The sequence below is a fragment of the Alexandromys fortis genome, unplaced genomic scaffold (genome assembly GCF_014885135.2).
Source record: "Alexandromys fortis isolate MF-2015 unplaced genomic scaffold, M_Fortis_MF-2015_v1.1 scaffold_316, whole genome shotgun sequence".
In the NCBI taxonomy this organism is placed as follows: domain Eukaryota; kingdom Metazoa; phylum Chordata; class Mammalia; order Rodentia; family Cricetidae; genus Alexandromys; species Alexandromys fortis.
The window spans coordinates 313267-333099 of record NW_026068209.1 but is presented as its reverse complement, the minus strand read 5'-3'; the positions used below and the strand labels follow the sequence as shown (position 1 = coordinate 333099).

General features: G+C 40.5%; 1 protein-coding gene across 1 annotated transcript in view; it reads left to right on the top strand.

Moving 5' to 3' along the window:
- The first annotated feature begins 2860 nt into the window (after window positions 1-2860).
- The window catches only part of Brinp1 (BMP/retinoic acid inducible neural specific 1), a 186381-nt gene continuing 169408 nt past the window's right edge, over window positions 2861-19833 (top strand). The window contains exon 1 of the mRNA XM_050130254.1: window positions 2861-3195. The gene's annotated coding sequence lies outside the window, so the exon portion shown is untranslated. The remainder of the gene's footprint in view (window positions 3196-19833) is intronic.

Here is a 19833-nt window from a genome sequence, read left to right as displayed (position 1 = left end):
CTGATGACCAAGGATTCCAAAGAGACAGTTTTAAATGGCTCTCTCAGCCTTGCTTCATAGAAATGTGGCAGCTAAACAGAGTCAAATGTAAATGAGCTAAGACCCAGAAAGGTTGAGGTTTTATCCAAAACTCAGAACCAGTGAGGTTCCTGTGAATCTTGAATGTGTCCTACAAAATCTTCACATCTTCCTCTAGGGACAATTGCTAATAAATCCTTCATTGGCACATATTAGGGAAGGGATCCATGGATTTAGGTTTGTATTTAAATTGAGTCCAGTGCTCCATTAAATCCCAATATCAGATTCCAATCATCCCAGGGTTTCCCCATTATTTTTTGGAGACAATAAATATTTTAGATGTGGACATGAGTGTGGAATTCTGGGGATCATCAAATCATAGTGACATGCATCTAAGTGTGCTCTTCATGTGTCAAGGAGCTTAGTTTCCCACTACATAAAAATGGTGCAGCATTATTTGTCTCAAAACACTCAGCATTTTTTTTGAGGCAGTGTGTTATGTATCCCAGACTGGCTTCAATCTCACTGTAGCTAAGAATTATTCTGAGCTTCTAATTATTCCGTCTTCAACACCCCAGTGCTGGTATTTTTTTAGGCACATGCACCTAGTAAACAGTGCTAGAGATCAAACTTAGGGCATTTTGCATGTGAGAAAAGCACTCTAGCAACTGAACTATTATCTTGTCTCATCATATAGCATTTGGAGACTTATATAGAAAATACTTTAAATGAAGGTTAGTGCCTGGTAAAACTTCAATAATTTCCTTCCTTTCTCTTTATCTCTATATCGCAGCGTTTAGAACTAAAAAGGCTGTGTGTTTCTGAGTGAAATATTGACTGTGTTGAATGATAGGTAAAATCAGAATGACATTTCATGTTTTTAAGTGCCCTATTTGACTGCATCCTACCATAAGAGACTAATTATGAGGGAAGAGATATGAAGAGGGATGAATTTGTAACCTGGTCTTCATCGGACTAGGTTGTTTTTACCAATTTCTGGACTGCATCACCAGCTGTTGTTGGTATTTTTTAGTGAGGCTGCTCTGAGCTCAGGGTGACAGAGCAAAAACAGGATGGAGCAAATAACTAGGAAGCAGTGTGATACAGATAGAAAGGAAAGGCTAGGAGATAATAACTGGGGCTCCATGCTAATACGAACGGGGAAGCAGGAGTGTGGTGATTGTATTTCTTCGTAATTGCAATCCTTCCAAGAACCACTGGCGAGGACCTTAACTCAGGCCAAAAACCAAAGGAAGAACAAAATTGTTGCCCAAGAAAAAGAGAATTTTCCATCAGTCAGAAAGAGAAAAATCGCTCATCTGGTCAGTGGCCGGAGAGCTGTCCGTGGTACTGACTCACTCTCATTTTGATTGCAGAGGAGCTGGTCACTGGTTCTGCTCTTCTCTCTCCACCCCTTGCTAGACCGTACAGTTCTTTTTGTCTTTGCCTCATTCCCCTCTATTTCTCTACCTTCTTTATCAATTACCGCATTTTTTCAAGTTTCTAGCTTGCCTTTCAAGAATTTTTCTTTCATTTTACTTCAAAATTCCTTTTCAGTTAGTCACTGAAAATAGAATGGCCCTTCTATTTTAGACTGACTGCATCTCTCTCTTGTCACTTTTTGGGCAATAGATACATTAATAACAGTAGTAATCAAAGCATTCACTGTATTAGCTATATAGGAGGGATCATTCCCCTGTCTATATATACATATACATTCATATATAAATATATTTCGTTTTCAATTCCACAGCAACCCTATATTATATAGAGAGGGTAAATTATATCATCGTATTAAACAAGTGAGAATGTGAAGGCTAAGGTAACTTGGCCAAGATCACACACAGACAAAATTTCAGTTCACACCCAGCACTTACACTTTTTACTGAAGCTGGACTTCTTTACAATTTCCAACATTTTTCTTGTGGCTTCCCGCTTCTCCCTCTAGTAGTTTCACCCTAGCTTCTCATCCTGGCCAAATCTTCAAGGGACTAGGAATCTGCACTTTTCGTGTGATTTAAGCCTCCAGCGAACTAAGCAAAATATACAAAATGCATACCCTGTGGGGATTCAGATCTTGCAAGGGCTTTCCTTCTGTTTCCCTTCAGTAAGAGGTCCCTTCTGCACCTCAGCCTGAATTCGGAGTATTTCTGCTATCTGTATTCTTGTCTTAGACTCGCTATCCCGGCGTTTTTCATGTCTCTGGTGGTCCCTAGAGAACTTTGCGTTCTCTTTGGATTCCCACTCCGACATCCTTCTCGTAAGGAAGAAAATGCATACATTCTGAGAGGTTAAGTGGGCTCTCGCTTACACACAAAAACAATCTCTAACAGTCACGGGAAAACACGGAGACACAACGGGACTGAGACGTGCGTCACCCCAGACAAAACCACACTCAGGTACGTACACGCAGTCACGCCGAGCTCCAGCATAATCAGAAACACACAGACGCTCATGCATCACTGAGCTACAGACCCGTTTCTTCTAGAATCGGGATTTGGGCACACGGTCCCTTTGGGTGCTCCTATACAAAGACTTGCCGCGCTGTCCCCAGACCCATGAGACTTCCCCAGTGGCTAATCTTAGGCCCACCCAGGACGCCCCTCCCTCCGCGAGGCCCCACTTCTCTCCCTCCTCTTCCTCCGTCTAAAGATGTACAAAACACTCCTAGGAATCCACCCGGGCGCTAGGCTCCTCCCTCCCCGCCCCCAGGCAGTCGCTCCCCCATTCATTTTCCTCCTTCGCCAGCGAAGTCCCTCCCTCTGCCTAGGCCGGCCTCCTCCGCTCCCCGCCCGGAGACCGCCGCGTACTTGGACTTCCCTCTCCATTCGCCAGCCGCCTCTCTCCCGGTCCCCACGGCTGCGAACTGATCTGGCGCGGTGGGGGGGAGGCAGGAGGAGGAGAAAAGCACAGGCAAAGGAGAGGGCGAGAGAACCGGAGGCAGAGGGAATAGTGACTGCCTTCCGCAACTGGGATTCATGCCTGTCCTCGGGACCAGCAAAGGGGACTTTACGGCTGAGTATGAGCCAGGCTGCTAGAAGCCAGGTACCCCCACGCCTGCAGTCCCCGCGCCGTCCCCGGTATGCGAGCTGGACGCAGGGCTCTTCCAAGTTCCCACCGAGCCGAATAAAAAGCGCCCTTCCGCTGCTCTCCGCCAAAGACGGACATTGACTCCAGGTAAGGCGATCCCGGGCACAGCATCCCATAGCCCCTCTGCCCTTGGAAGCCGCCCCGGACCGCAGTCTGGGCGCCCCTGCCTGCGCCTCCCTTCCCCCTCCCACCCTCGTCCGGTTTCCCTAGCCTCCAAGTTCTTGCTGCTTCTGGAGACTGGGGTCCCTGTAGCTTGGGCTCTAAGGGTTAAATGCGGGTTTTAGTAAGTGGCGTGTGTCCCCGCGCGCTCCCGATGTGTGTACCATGGTGGGAACTTGATGTGGTGCTCGTGTGTGTTTGCCTGTAAGGCGTCGTTTGCGTTTGGTGTGTGTGTGTGTGTGTGTGTGTGTGTGTGTGTAAACCCTATAACCTACTTTCAGCGCGATGTGTGTATTGGTGTGTGTATGTGTTTGCATTTGAGCACGTCTGTGTATTTTTAATTAGATATCTTCAGCTTACAGTGGATGGAATGGGTTTCTTACTACACAATCACGTAGCCACGGGGAAGCCCGCTGTGGACTTCCTCTCAGGGCTCTGGGCTTGTTTGGGGGAGATGACAGGAATACAGACGGTGCCTTATTTAACCCAATGTAGGTACCATTGAAGGAAAATGTCCTCTAAACCGTGGGTAGTGTTGCACACTTGGACTCACTGCTTAAAATGATAGAGACATGTCCAAAATCCGAGGCAAAGGAGATGCTGTCCCTTTAAATTCCACACTGGTCAGACTCCAGGATTGTGATGGGAATTTGGAGAGGCTGGGTAATGAGTGCAAAGGAAAGGAGGAAGTCAGGGATCTCCTTATCTAGTGCAGGCAAGTCTGGGGTTGAGCTCTCGCCCTGTCTCCTGTTGACATCACAGCAGAGCCCCCCACCCTTTTTTGCGAGGGTCATCTGGGCAAGTTTGTCAGAATCTTTTCAGGGGAAAAGAGTAAGCATCCTCTGGGGATGTGCTTCTCCACCGCAGTCGCACAGGGTCCTAGAGAAAAATATAATTTGGGGCAGCTGTGGGTGATCGGGCAGGAGATGGATAGCGTACTTTCCTAGGACTTATTCCCTTTGCTTTCTCCCTCTCAGGCAAGATTTGGAGGATCCAGAATCTCTTCTAAAAGCTCTGCTTTTCCGAGGCTCCAGGAAGTTAGGAAGATACTGGGAGAAGGGAGAGAGATTGATATGTGTGTGTGCAGAGGCGGCAGTCTTTATGTGTAAGGACCAAGGGAGACCTACAATTTGTGAGGGATTGTGAGTGGGGAATCCATGATAGATTGTTGTGGTAGTTGACTTAAACAGCTGTCTGATTTGCACCTCGCAGATGATACTTGACTCTAAAATACGGCCATGGCAGGGGTCCCTGTGGAGGCTCTCGAGAAAGGGAAGACCATTTGAGTTAAAGGTCTCCTCCCTATTTCCTCCACCTTTTAGCAGCTGGTATAGGTAAATACTTTGACCACCCTACCCAGGTAGTGTTAGGCCGTGGTTCCGGAGCCAGCCATTGATTTGATTCCCGGCTGCCTCTTAAAGGCTTGCCCTACTCAGCAAAAATGCTGAGTTTTACTGCTGTTAGCATGGCTTCCAGACTAGGCAGCTGTTACTTTCTCAAGGTAAATGGCAGCCATTCTGCTTGTAAGCAGTGAAGCTGAAGACGAGGCTGAGGTGGTGGGATGCAGTGTCTCCAAAGGCTCATTGGAAAGGCCTCTGGGAGAGAAAGAAAAGAAAAACATACCATTTAAAAATATTTATATATGTATATCTTTTGAGGAGCGATAAAAGCAAACGTGTGTGTTTGTAGGAACCTGCCCCAGCTGGTGTGTGACTGTTCTACCTGCAAGCACCTGCACACATACCATTCCCTGGCTATGGGCTGATCTCTCTGGTTGAAGCCTTCAGGAGGCCATGGCCATAGTGTAGACTTTTTGCAAAGCTCTGGTTTGAGCACAGCTTCCTCATGCATTTGTGGGAGGGGGTATCGACAGAGAAAGAGTTCTTATTATGTATTTCCAATGTATAAACGATCAGAACTGGAATGCATATTAAAGAGTAAATAGGCAGGACTCTGGCTCCAAGAGAGGACGGCGATTCCCCAATATTCCCTAGCAAATTGGTGGCATGCCCAGGGCTCAGGCTGTTTTCAGCCAGATCTATGTTGTTCTAACTCCAGGAGTCATAACATTTCCTAATCCTACCTGCCCACCGTACTCCCACCCACATAACTGCTTGTCTTCCCTTCTGGGACTTGTTTCAGAGATGCATTTCAGACCTTTTTCTTGTGGAATCCTGACCCAGGAGAGACAGTGCCTAGTGTCTCGGTCATTCCTCTTACTTCACAAAAACATTAATACGCATGTACACATGTACACACAAGAGGTGGTTGAGGAGGGAGAGAGAGAAGATAAGATAGATTCTCCTTTCACTTCCATCGGACAATTACATGCATGTGGGAACCCAAGACTATGTGACTGGTACATAGAACCAAGTAGAGCATTTGGACTATATTTGAGCTTTTTATGAGAAAAGCTTTGCTTTCTTGAGAGCAAAGTATATACTTAGCCATCTATGCAAATACTTCAGGAAAATGAATTTATTTACATTAATTAAAATCTCACTTCTCTACATTCATGATATAGGCACAGGAGCATATGCAAGAATATGCAGGCCTCCATACACAGGACTGTACAATACAGGGCCAGAAAGTCTCCCTTCCTGTTACATTTCCTCCGCTGAGACCTAATCTCCATAGGAATTGAGCTACACTGGGTAACACATGACCTGTACGTGGAATGGGACTCACAACCTCAGGGAAAGGAAAATAACAGTCCTTTCAGTCACAGGTACTTCAGAAGTTAAAATCAGATTCATTTTTAAAATGTGTGCTGCTAGTCTTTTAGATGCTCTTTTTGGAGTGCAGGGAAGTACTGAGAAACATGGGGATTTTAGGCCCATCTGCAATAAAGCCATTAACAACCTCACAATGGTGGAGCTAGACGGCACTTTAGCTCCCAGAAGGGGGAGCTGTGACTCCATTTCAGCCAAAGAGAAACAGTGTGGCTATTCCAAATCAGCTCTGGGGCCCTCCTGCTGAGTTGAGAAGGACCAGCTCAGGCTGCAGGGAATATATCTGTAGCAGCATAGGTGGGGACTGTAAAAGATGTTCTCTCTTGTGCCATTCAAATGGGACATCTTTTTCTTTGTGCTTTCAAGAGAGTTTATACTATTGATCAGTCCTGTGTCTCTGAAAGTGTCGTTGCACCAAAAGACTCTGCAATGTGTGAGGAAATATTGTCTAATTTGCATGTGCTTCCTCTTCCTGGATTATCAGAGGAAGACTTTAGCACGTATCACGAAAACAGGCCCTCACAGTTTGTCATAACATCCTTCTCTTCATATGTCCTCTGACCTAAAACCTAAAGTTTAACAAATAAGTTAGTGAACTCCTGGTAACCATATGAACAAAAGCATCAAAAGAGGAAGAGTCATCAAATATAATTTTTCGAACTTTTCCCTATCATTTCTCATTATAATATTTTATATAAAAGATAATGAATATATCATACATTGTTTCTCCATTCCACAAGCCCTAATCACATTTTAGCATCTGATTTAAATAGTCCTTTGAAGAAGTCTTCCCAAGACTAATCTCTTTTGTCTGGATTTTGATACAATTTTTTTGGAAACCTGATTTATTTAGTTTTTGTCGCTATTTACTCTGTTTGTCAGCCACACAGGTACAGGTCTCTCTTGATTGCATCAATGTGAGCTCTTAATAGGAACATTTTTCTTTTAATGCCTAGGGACTGGCACACAGTAATTGTTTCATCAGTGTTTGCTTTTGCATGTCATATCCAGTGTCAACAGTATGTCAGTTTTTCTCCGCTCCCCCATCTCCCTCTTTCTCAAAAAAAATTGATCTTCATTCACTCAAACCAAAGCCATTATAGCTACAAGATTACACAACTTATCCCAACAGCTCGAGGGTACTGGTGAAGGTGTACACAGGTAGTTATATACTGTGGCCCAGGATCCTTATTATATTCTCTCCTTTAATCCCCCCTCTAATCCAGTGAGGCAGATGCACCCCCTCTACATAGCAAAGTGAAACTAGTGTGTTTCCAACTTTCTTTTAAGCAATAGGGCAAGGATTTAAACTTTGCTTGAGCATCTCTACTCCTCCACTACACAATCAACATCACTGGTCACCATTGAGATTTGCTTGTTCAACTGATGCTGGGAACAGCTGGATCACACTGTGGACTCTTTGGAGCTGATATTATAAAACTGTTGGAGAACATCTGGATTTATAATAAAAATAGTGTTTTCAATGGGTAATTTTTGAAGAAATCTCTGAACGTTTTTCAATAATCAAACCTTTCTCCATAGTTTGGAATCAAAACTGTACTGTTTTGGTAATATAGGCAATATGTGTCTTCCAAGGCTCATTTTTAATATTAATAGTGAGTTCATTCCCACCCAAAGCAGCTGATGCTAAATATGAAGAAATTTGCAGGATTGTTCTTATTTTGAGTATAAACCTTCCCATTATCTATAAGTCTCTGCAATTAAACAAATATTATTTTCTAGTCATTGGGTCCTTATGTGCTATAATCATATAAACAAGTAAATATAATTGTATCATCGAAAATGTTCTCCTTTAAGTAAAAAAACTAGAACCCTATGATATCCATTTGAAAAGCCTATTTTACACTGCCCAATAATTTACGATCATTCTCTAGATTATCTCACCTTTAGGGTTTTGACACAAATTTCTGAGAAAGATGTATATTGGGTTAGGGTTGAAAGAAAGGATTTATTTATTTTCAGTAACAGTAGATGTTACCAGAGTGTTTTCTATTTGACAAATGTTGCCCTAGGATAGTACTCTCCAACAGAAAACTTTGTGAAATAAGAAAAATCTTCTCAGTGCTAGCCAGTGGTACTCACTGCACCCTTAAAAGTGTTTCAAGACTACTACTAGTGAAGTGAGTTTGATTTTGTTTAGTATTTATTTGTCTTTCATTTTGATTTATGGGGCTGTATGTGACTGTTGGCCATTGAAATGGACAGTTCAGGTTTATATATCAGGAGTGTTGTATGAACATAGTCCTGCTTTCATTGGAGCACATGTACAGAGAAAAAGATGGCTGATAATGAGTAAGCAAATAGAAAACCACACTAATTAAATCTAATATTAAATGTCATACAGGTAATTAAGGACCACATGCTAGAAACAAAGGTGGGAGATAAATCTTTATATGAATGAGTCATAAAAAGACACTTATGAGTAATGAACTGATGTTGAGATTTAAATAAATTGAGAAATTATGCAGGGAAATGGTTAGGAAGGCTAAGGAAGTACAGATACCCAGTGTGTATATAGCTTTAAATGAGACAGAATGCAATGTACGATGAAACAGGAGAGACAGACAGAATCCACGTTGAAAAGATCTTTTACAAGGGAGTGAGAAGTTTTCACATCTTTCTCTTGACATGTCTTTAGTTGGGAAGTATGAGGTCTGAGAAGGAAGGCATTCTGGAATTGACAGGAGGTCATTATTAGGTACTCTCTGTTCTGTTTTCATCATGCCCACATTTATTCCGTCATTTCAATGTGTTCTGCTCATCTTAATTTCCAGTCTTGCTTAGAGTACCACGTTCTAGAAATCTTTGAGTTTAAAAGTCAAAAGTAAATGGATAGAAAAGGGGGAAGAGAGTTAGCATGTGGGCAGAAGATAATTGAAACCTGAGGGAAAGAGTAGAATCTGACTGTGATTTCAACTTCAAAGATTTATCAAATATATTATTTGCAGAAGGACTTGTACAAAGTGGTTGAGCAGATGTGCCAGTGAACAGTGATAAACGCAGGCCATCTCACAGAAGAGATATGCAAATTCCCAAATATTCGTAATGGAACGGTAATTGCCATTTCAGAATTTTACAGAGTTTAGGAAAAGGGGAAGGCTAAGAAAGGCACATCAGAAAAGACAGTGATGAAAATGAACAGTAATTATAAGTCATTGGAGATCACGGACTATATCTTTTTATTTTATATCTCCTTTATTTCAAAATTTCATAGGATACAAGTACAGATACATAAGGTTCTTAATTCTAATCCTGACCCCACTTAGTGTCTATAAAGACTCCTGAAGAGCCCATCTTTTTCTTTCTAGGTTTGCCTTCTGTAAATTTAGAAGGACCATACTGTTGCTTAGCTCACTGAAGAGATACTGCCGGGCTGTATGGAAATGCAAGATGACAAAGTTCTTGTAAAAGCAGAGAGTGAGACACATGAATGGTGGCTGTGCTTCATCATGAGTTAGTTGTCCTCTCAGCGATGAGAAAATCTAAAGGAAGTCATATCTACAGCCCCGCTTGTGATTCAAGACAGGCTGGCTGAGTGGGATAGATGGTGAGCCACTAGTGCAACCTTTAATATCTAAGTGATTAAGTGTTAACATGAAACCCACTATCCTTCTGGAATAGAGCAGCCCAAAAAGGTTTTCTACAAATCCACAGACAGTCCTTGCTACTGAGGGGGCAAAAAAGACAATTAAGAAAATAATGAGGCCAAGGAGAAGTGAAATTAATTTTTTATATGACAGTGAAGGTTTTTTTTTTTTTTTTTTTTTTTTTTTTGTCTCCCAGGGGAACTTTCTTTTGGAGATTGCAAGTGACCTTGAGGAGAATAGCCTGAATAAGACTGGATGTGAGAAAGTGAACAGTGGTCATTACCTGTGTTGCCTACTACCACTACACAGGAAGAGGGAGCCTGATGAAGCACACAATCTATCATTCTTAACAAATTCTGTACTCACATGGTACAGAGCTGTAGAGAGGCATGTTGGCGTCCTCTTGGGAATAGCTAAGTAACTGAATCCCCCCAAGGATGAGAGGTAGATCCATAAGGCAATTAACAAAAGTGAGATGCAATCGTTTTTGTGTAAACTGTAAAGGTTGGAACAGCAGGGCTCCAAGTAAATGGCCCATCTGAACAGCTAGAACCCTCTGTAAGGGTTAAGCCAACACAGGCCCCAAAGGCTTTCTGAGATATAATTTATCTAGCATTTCAGAGGCCTAGAAAATGAGTCAGTGGGGAAGAACAGATCCTGTGTGTGGGTAGTGTGGAAAACCAGTTTACAGATTACAAGTTGATTTGAATGGAAGAAGGCTTCATACATATCCACGGGATAGCTGCATTTTAGAGAACACATCCTATTAAGGGATAAGTTCTCAAGTTGCTATATTAAGAATCAGTCATCTGCAAAAATAGATGAAATGCTTGATGCTTGTGGGAATCCCTGGAGTATCCAGAAGCCCCACAATAAATCTGGAAGACCGTTCTGAGAATGTAACTGAGACCATAGCCTTGAGCAAATATGTCGCTGTTTACATGGTACTGGGTAAACTAAATTTCTCATAGAATTTGATGAGTTCTGAGTTTATAGGCATACTGCGGGGGGGGGGGCACCTACCAGGAGCCTTACTTGTACCATAAAAACATCTGCACAAGTACAGAAGCCATTTAAAAAGAGGAAATCAGCATTTTGGTATGTGTAGGCATGTGGGGGAAAGATTGAAAAATAGACCACCTGGCAGGGCTGGTAATGCGGTACTGCCTCCAACACATTCTGAAGATACGACTCTTTCAGAGGAAGTGGTCATCACCAAGTGTAGTTTCCGGACATGGCTGAGGCTGGGGAGGACTGAGAGCATTATAAATAATTTTATTCTGGGTACATATCAACAGGACCATGTCATTCATAGTCCAGTGAAGACTTACAAATAATTTCTGGAAATATTAGCAAGCCAGACACATTTTTCTTCATTTTCTCCTCTCTTTTTTGCATGGAAAAAATACGTTTGTTCAGAGTTCAGGGTCTTCACCTAGAATATTTAGGGGTGACTGAAATGTCCCTACTATAAAGCTACTCCTGACCTGGTGCTGTGTGTGTCTAACTTGTTTGCTTTGTATTCCTTTTCTATAATAGATATATAGTAGATTTTTGTTGTATATTGTCTACAAGCACAGAATAGGTAGAATAATCTCCCATTTTGAATATGTGAAAACTGAGGTGTGTAGAAGCAGTGCTTCCGGGAGGATTTGAACCCATTCCTATCTGACTAAGAGGGATTGAAAGCTTGAGGCCTGGAGTCTGAATACCTGTGCTACCACTTACTAGACCTCTGATCTTAGCCAGGTTAACTAATGTTCCCATGTCTGTTTCACTATCTGTAAAATGGGGAGAACAATAGCAACTCTGTATGGAAATGAGATGACAATGTAATGAGTTCATTCAGGAAGTACCTGGTCAGTTGTCACAACCACATAGCATTAATCATTTTTGCTCCTATTACTGATGTGCCCTGATGTATGAGATTGAGCATTGTCTGAATTCTTAGGCTTGTGTTCAAACTGGAAAAAAATCATACACAAAAGAGATTACTTTAATGTTTGAGACATGACCTTGCAAAGGAAATCTTAGGATCATTTTTACAAACCAACTCCTTCCCAGCATCTCACAGTGAGACAGCAGTGGTTGTAGGAGAGACTGAGAAAGTGGGAACAAATATAACAGTATGCAGAGCTGCTAAAGTAGAATTTTTACTTCTATGTTGCTGTGCTGTGGGTCAGGAAGCAAATGTAGACAGGTCATTGACCATGAGAGCTGAAAGTCCATATAGGTCTCTTTAATTTTCTCTCCTTATTCTTTTGTTTTATTTTATGCATAGAACCATTCTCTTTAAGGTAAAAGAGAACCTGGGTGGGCTCAGGTACGCCAAAATTCTGCAGCCTCTCTCCCTGCATCTATCTGCTTCATTTTTTAATATGGAAGGCCAGTGTTGTCCGTCAGGTTTACCTAAAATCATGGATGATTAACAGTAGCTTGACATCATGTTGATCTTTGTCTTCATGATTCCCTTCCACAGCATTAATGCCATTTATTTTATCAAATTCCTGAATATCTTGAAATGATTGTTTAAATTGCATGTATCCTTCATTGTGATATGCCAAATTTAAAATTATTTTTTCCAGTTTCCCAACAAGGACATTCTGTCTAAAACATGGGAAATTCACTGTAGGATATGCAATAAGTAACAATAGTAGACCTCAAGCCCTTGTCTATTAAATGTGATGTTCTTTGCCTGAATTACCACTTTTCCTTGTGTTAGCCTAAGGCACTGTCCAGCTAGTAGCAACTTCCAGCCTGCCCTCACATGCAACTTAGTGGCTTCTTATAGTGGAGGTTGATGACTGCTACTATTGTCTTGGGTAGGGTCAGTCATTGCAAATCATCAGCCATTATGTCATAAAACTTTGTCCTCCATTCTGATCTTTCAGATGTCTAAAGTGTGAAGGCATCCATTGTATTTGCTCCAGGAGGAATTCTAAATGGGGCTGCTGGAAGGCGCTTCCTAAATCTTTGCTAACAATCTGCATTTTACTTCCTTCCCTTCTTTATCTGTCAGTATCCTGAATATCTTCCACTCTTCCTGTATGGTCTTGCTGCCAGTTTCATAGCCTCTTAAAATAGTAATTTAACTTCACAATGCCTCTGCAGGAAACTTTAGCTTAGCCTGTTTATTTGCACCCTAATTGTGTGAGTTCAAATGCTGCTGAAACCAGGGCCAGCAATCATAGAATAAACCATTTTCTAACTCTGAGCCAGAGCTAAGTGCCAAGATCTTTCTTTTAATGGAAACAGTGACTGCAAACCCACCCGTGATCGCAGTGATTTCACTGTCACCATTAAAGGGAACTTAAGAAATTGTCAGGTGGAAATGGCATGAATTTCAACAGCCAGATGTTGCAAGATACTGTAATTTTCTATGGATATTTCTCTGACTCTGTATCTTTTTATAATTTATGCACACACATACATGAATTCAAGAGAATTGATGTTGAACACTTTGGAAATAAGTAGAAAGGAGAATTGTAGAGATACTGAAAAATGCTCAAATCGTTGCCTTTTCGTATTACTGGCCCATGAACTGAGTCATAATTGTAGGATCACCTGCTATTAGAAGGCAAGTAGGTAGAACTTTAAAATGGAGAACATGTATGACTCCACCTGTATTTTCTAAAAGAAAATATTCCTTTCCCATTTAAAACAAGAGTAAGCAAGTGTGGGAATAAATTGAGAGGCAAGAAAGGAGCAATCAGGAGGGATGTAAACTGGAAGACAGTGAGAAAAGGAGGTTAGTAGGAACACGTAGAATGCTATGTTTGCATGAAAATGCCACAGTTACATTCTACCCCACAAAAAAGAAAGAGTTTTGGTGGGTTTGATTACTTTATTGGACATATAAACAAAATGCTACAAGAGAAATGAAGTAAAATTATGCAAGAAATCGAGATGTAATGCAACAAAGCTTTACTTTGCTACATGAAAATAATGATGAAGATGATGATAAGTAAGAACAAAAGCAGCATGATGTCAACCAGCATCACCAAGATGTCTCTATTTTTGGTGCTGATGCTGATGATGCTGTAGTCAGTTGTTTTAGCAGTAAGTGCCATCCAGGCAAGCAGTGCAGGAAAGCAGAGGCTCCCCTGAAGTGTTAGAAATACACATGCAACACACTCATGGCTTGTAGTTGCTTCATTTTAAAACAGAAGACTAGAGCTAGCAGGGTAAGTCCGTGGTTGACGTACTTTCTGAGTAAACGCGGGAGTGGAGTTTATAGTCCTAGACTTCATGTAAATGCCGGATGGACATGGTCATAGCTACAGTCCCAGGGCTCTCTTAGCCTTGTCAGGAAGGTCTGAGTTTGCTGGCAACTACGTCAATGACAGAGGTAAAGAATAATTGAGGTTGACTTCTGACAGCACATGTACACACATGTGTGCCTGCATACATGTACACACTAAAGAAAAATAAATAATATAAGGAGAATGTTTTATTGTACACTTCTTTGTGTCAGACACTGTTCTAAGAGCACCGAAAAAGGCAGTGAACACAAGGGACTAAGAACCCCTAATATGTATGCTCTAATTGAGGGGAAAGTCGTTATATAAATAAACAAGCAAAATATAGTGTGTGTCAGATGGTGATAAGAGTAATAGAGAAGAGAAAAATAGAACATGACTAGAGAAGGAAGGTGGGTGGGACAGATGGCACGGTGGGAGAGGGCATGCTAATTCATGTAAATAGGGAAGGGAAATGCCCAGGAAAGTGCTGCCTTTTGAAAAGAGGTCTGGGGGTGATCCAGAATACAGCTGGCACATACCTTTGGAAGTAGCATTCTAGATAGAGGTAGCCAGGTCGAATCTTCTTGACACCTGAAAGTAAAAGAAGGGAGAATTGCAAGTGGTTGAGAAAGTAAATACCAGAGTTTGGACCATGATCCGGAGTGATCTTTTAAAGCAAGATCTTGTGTAAGGAAGCCAGTGTAACTAAGGTGGAGAGAGCAACAGGAATGGGGGGGGGGATTCTCTATCAAGAGACCAGGTGCAACATCCAGACACATTGCCAAGCTATGCTAAATTTTACAAGGGAAGTATAAATGCTTCTAAATTAAGAATGTGTCACCCCATCTAAGAAATCAGATGTGCAGAGTCTATGAAGAATGTTCTTTTTGAGGACAAAAGAAAATTGAAATGAAGCAAAGTATAGAATAGACTCTGTTTGAGAGGTATCCTTATATACCAGGAGATGAAATGATAGGAAATATCATTTATACAATGGACTAGCAACAGGACCCTCCATAAAGTTGTGATGTGAAAGTGAATATCACATACAGAAAGCACTTGGGAAAAGGTCTTATGCACAGCAAGTACTCCATAAACAGCCCTTCTGTTTGAAAGGTCCTTTTATGGAAAGGGGACCTTTCCATATTGACTTACTTTTTGGTGAGCGACTGAAGGAGCATAAGAAACAAAATATCAAAGAATTCATGATTGTTGAATGAGATGCACATATGTATTAGTGACTATTTTTGGATAATGTGCTACAAATGAATTTCGTTCTTTCTTTGATGCTTCCCTGTATTTTCTTATATTCTATAATGAGTGTGCATTACTTGGGTAATCAGTGCTTTAATTAATAGGATTAATGGGATTAATGAGCTATCCACAGTAGGTTAGAAGAAAGACTGAAGCTTTGGAGAATCCATGAATGTAGTTATCTCCATTCTAAGTCAAATTTAGATGGCACACCTTTTCTTCCTCACCATTGGCTTGAGTGAAAATATTCATATAACATTGGTGATTGTCTAAGTCATTTGTGATTTCTAATGAACAAGAGTAGCTCTTCGTCCTTTAAAACAAAGTAGTGCCACCTTTATATTAAATGAAATGAAATGATTTCCTGAGTAGAGGACACTTTCTGTGTCATTGTTTGAGAATCATGAGGCCTTTTTCAGTTTATTTTGAATTTTGAATACATTACTCTCCCGAACCTCCATTTTCTCATGTATGAAGTGAAGGCTTGAGGATCGTAGCACCATTCTGAAGTCACTTTGGAAGTAGGGAGAAGGTGATAAAGTGAGATTAGCCCATCTCTTCATCTTCTGCCTGCAACCAAGTAACTCTTCTTACCCGCTTTGCTTCATTATATTTGATAGGATCAGAATATGAAGGTTCAAGAATTTGACAATGACTTGAACACATTGTACTCAACTTCTATTGCTATTTAAGACATTGTATTAAGATCTTTGCAAGCCAAGTATGTCTTAGACATACCCCTGGGGGTTCCTGGGAAGAAAAGGCTAGTGTAAAACTGTTCTATGTCACCTTTGTTATCAGAATGCACAGCATACATTTGCTGTTGGCAGATCAACTGCTATCACAACAGTATGTTCTGTCTTTAAGATAGGCTCCAATAGAAACACATTCTTTGCGTAATAGAACTCAGGACTAAAAGTGTGTCTCTCTGAGCCTTCCAGAAAGGTGAAGGCTAGGGGTTGCCCTGGAGATGAACATGAAAAATTCAGGCTCCTGGGAATAAATGAATGTGGTGAACATGGTAAACCTAATAAAGATTGTTTGTCTTTATCCCAGAATCATAGAATATTAGCGCTATGCTAAGATTAACACTCTACATAACTGGTCCACTGTTTTGACAGGTAAAGAAATCAAGGACAGAGCAAATGGTTCAGAGTGTAAATAATGTGCATCCTTTATGTACATCTACAAGCATAATGACCCAAGTTCAGATCCACTAAACTACTGTAAAGCTGGACAGGGCAGCATGCAACTGTTATCATAAAACTCTTATTGCAAGGTAAGAAGCACAGGCAGAATTTCTTGAAGCTCACCAGTATACAGCAGCAACTACCAAGAGACTATACCAAATCTGGTGAAAGGTGAGCATTGACATTGGTGCTTGAGGTTGTCCTCTCATCTCTACATGTGCCAAAGTATATATACACACCTGAATACTGACAGCACACGCTCACACCCTCCTCTCTCTCTCTCTCTCGCTCTCTCTCTCTCTCTCTCTCTCTCTCTCTCTCTCTCTCTCTCTCACACACACACACAAGCATGAGCATACACACACATGAGAAAACTTAGGACTATAACAACAGGGACTGACCTGACAGACGTCATATTCAATCATACAAGCCTGAGGCCTAGAATACCAGTTCCCTGCGTCCAGTTCTAAAATCATTCTCCTTCCATAACATTCTGATTAGGCACTATTTTATTATTTTGTTTTGCTTGGGGTTTTGAAAACTCTGAGGATAGTACACTGGGTAGCATAATACATTTGAGGGAAGTATTATATTATAAACATAAACATTTTAAAGATTCTTTTGTATCCTACAAGGAAGATTTAATTATCCTTAATTCAAGTGTTCTCAAAATTATTTGACCTTATAATTTCAACTTTCTCTCTTTCAATTAATATTAGTACTCCATGTGACATATAAGAAATTCCAAATAGTAGAAAATCTATCCTCTTTGCAAATATAGGAATATTATATTTGTGGGAAATTTGTGTTTAGGTAACTTTGATGATATACATTATTTTGGAAATTATAATCATATTAAGAAAATTATTATAAGATAAAAAAGAAGTTTCCTCATTGCTTTAATGTAAGCTTCACTTCCATTTCCTTCTCTCTCTCTGTCTTTTTTTGTTAGTACTGTTATTAGGTTACTATAGTAATGCACTTTTTTGCTTTTCCCCTTCCTGTGTCCTCTTGTAACTTATTTCTTATTGCTCTTATATTACTGCTCACATCTCATTAATGTTTTCTGAGGCATGTTTCTTGAGGATCAGCTACATATCTGATTCTTATTTTTACTTTTATGGATAGAGTTGGTTTCCTGATCTGAAGCCATTGGCAGTCTGAGAGCAGACAGACATACAGTCTGAGGTTGTGTGAAGTGGCTGGTGCTGAAGCTGGAGTGCACCTACATATGATGAGGAGCAGAGAAAAGGTCTTTCCCTGTGGCCTTGTACGCTGCATAGCTAGGATGCAGGGAAGAGCCATTCCAGATGAGTAGGAACAGTGTGTTGAGAGCATGCTAGAGGATTAATGCAAATGCTGGCTACTTAGAGCTTCAGGACTTAGATCTACTAATTTCTATTGAAACAATGTTTGCTGACTACAAGAGAGTTGTTGACTTGATTAGATCTACCATTGAGAATGACAGAGGATGTGGGAGGGGGTAAGGAAAGGCCTTGCTAGCCCTTCTGCAGGTCATGATTGTGGTATAGCTCTTGCACAGAAGATGCACCTCTACACTAGAACAGTGGCAGGGAAGTGGACGGCCTAGAGAAACACAGTTGGTGAGACAGAGGGAAGGGAGGGGTTAAAGATGGCTTCTTTAAGGTGGTGTCAGATCAGGGCCTCCTCTCTCTAAACACAGCTTCCAGAAACAGCAGGGTCTCAATTATCTCAACGTGGGCTGTGAAATTTAAAAAAAAAAAAAAGTTCTCAAAACAGAATTAAGTTTAATTTGCTTTAATTGAAAAATAAACACATGCCATGTACAGCACTCTCAGGAGGAGAAAAAAGGCTAGAAAATTAAATGAACTGTTCAGTATGGAAGAACAGTATTGGATATCATAAAATAGAGTTGGCATTGATTGAGAAATTGTATTTAGAATTATATTGAGGAATCAAAGCAGTGATCTCAGATTTGAGTTTTGGGTTTCTCAGTGTTTTGTGGAGTTGATATTTTTATTGGTTAGAAGGATGGTATAGGGTGACTATGGGATTTGGAAAGCTCTGAAGTTGGAGTCAACAATTTCAGCTTCACCATTTTTTTTCTATCACCTCATGTTTAGCCTCAGCTTCATTATCTATATAATGGGATAAATAATCATTGGATTCTAAGAAGACTGTGTAACTAATCTTCATAAAAAATTTAAAGTGTTAAGAGATAATACGGCAGGATGCAGACCAGAAGAGGGAAAGGACAAAACATATTGGAAGAAAACATTGGCAGAGGGAAGAGACATGTGCCACAGCAAGTCCAGCTATCTCAGTTCTAGACGCTTTCTGTTCTGGCATGCAGGAGTCATGTTAGAGGTTAAGATAAACCACTGGTTCTGCTTCCATGGTACTTGTATTGTAAATATTCTCATACTTTGAACCATAACATGAAGTTGAAGACAAAAATGGGCAAAGAGATGTACCTTCAGAGACAAGTGGCATGCTCATACTTTTCTTTACAGGTGTTTTTTTCTGTTTCATAGTCTCTCTGTCCTCACCAGTTGGCTACTTTGACCTCTGGGGTTTTTTGTGCTTCAGAGAATGACAAAGTGACCTCATTCTCATCAAGAGAATTGATCTTCAAATTGTAAGCTATAAATGTTAAATTCTTATAATATTGACATTTGAGAACCATAGTTGTAGAATTTTAGAAGCTATCAAAATTTTAAATCACAGAATCTTAGTATAATAAAAACTTAAGAGTTAGAATCTCATAGACTCATAGAAAGGAGCACTTATGAAATGAAAAAAAAATCCAATCTTAGTACCATCAAATATTGAAAGTCCTAGGATTATGACATTAGAGATTTTTTTTTAGAAGATGGCACCAGTAGCTGTCTTCTTTACTTTCTTTCTCAATTCATGAAAAATATATGTATAGCAACTTAGAGATTATTCTTAAATAAATATGCATATACAATATACACATGAGAGATGAAATACTTATAATACTTATGGTAGACACATTGGCCAAATATCATCCATGGTGATGACACATAAATTTTTTGGATGTTATAGTATTTCCTGACAGGGTGATGGTTGTCTTTATTGACACCAAAGACAAACAAAAGAACAAAAGAGCGCTTAAAGCAAAATAGAATTAACATCTTTTTTCACTGGCCAGCTCTGTTATAGTCTTTATCTTGACCGTCATTTTGAAAAACATTTCTCTAAATACTCATTGTCATAGGACAATGCTAGATTCAGATAGCCTAATACTCATGTGTGGCACTCTGATTTTTATGCTGTGTCTAGGGCAGTTTTGTCTGGTGACTGATACATTTATTCCTGTTCTTACCCACAGCTCTTCTTCTTTTGTACACATGATAAACCACTGTTGATCTGCGTTCTGCCTTATGTTTCCTGTGAAACATTGGCTCAGACCATCTAGACTTATTTTAATCTTGGCATCTGTTTTATATGTGACATTTATTTCTTCCAGATTCTATGTTCTCTTACAGGTCTTCATATTCAGTGGTCTATTTTGACAGGAAGAGGAAGAACCTGA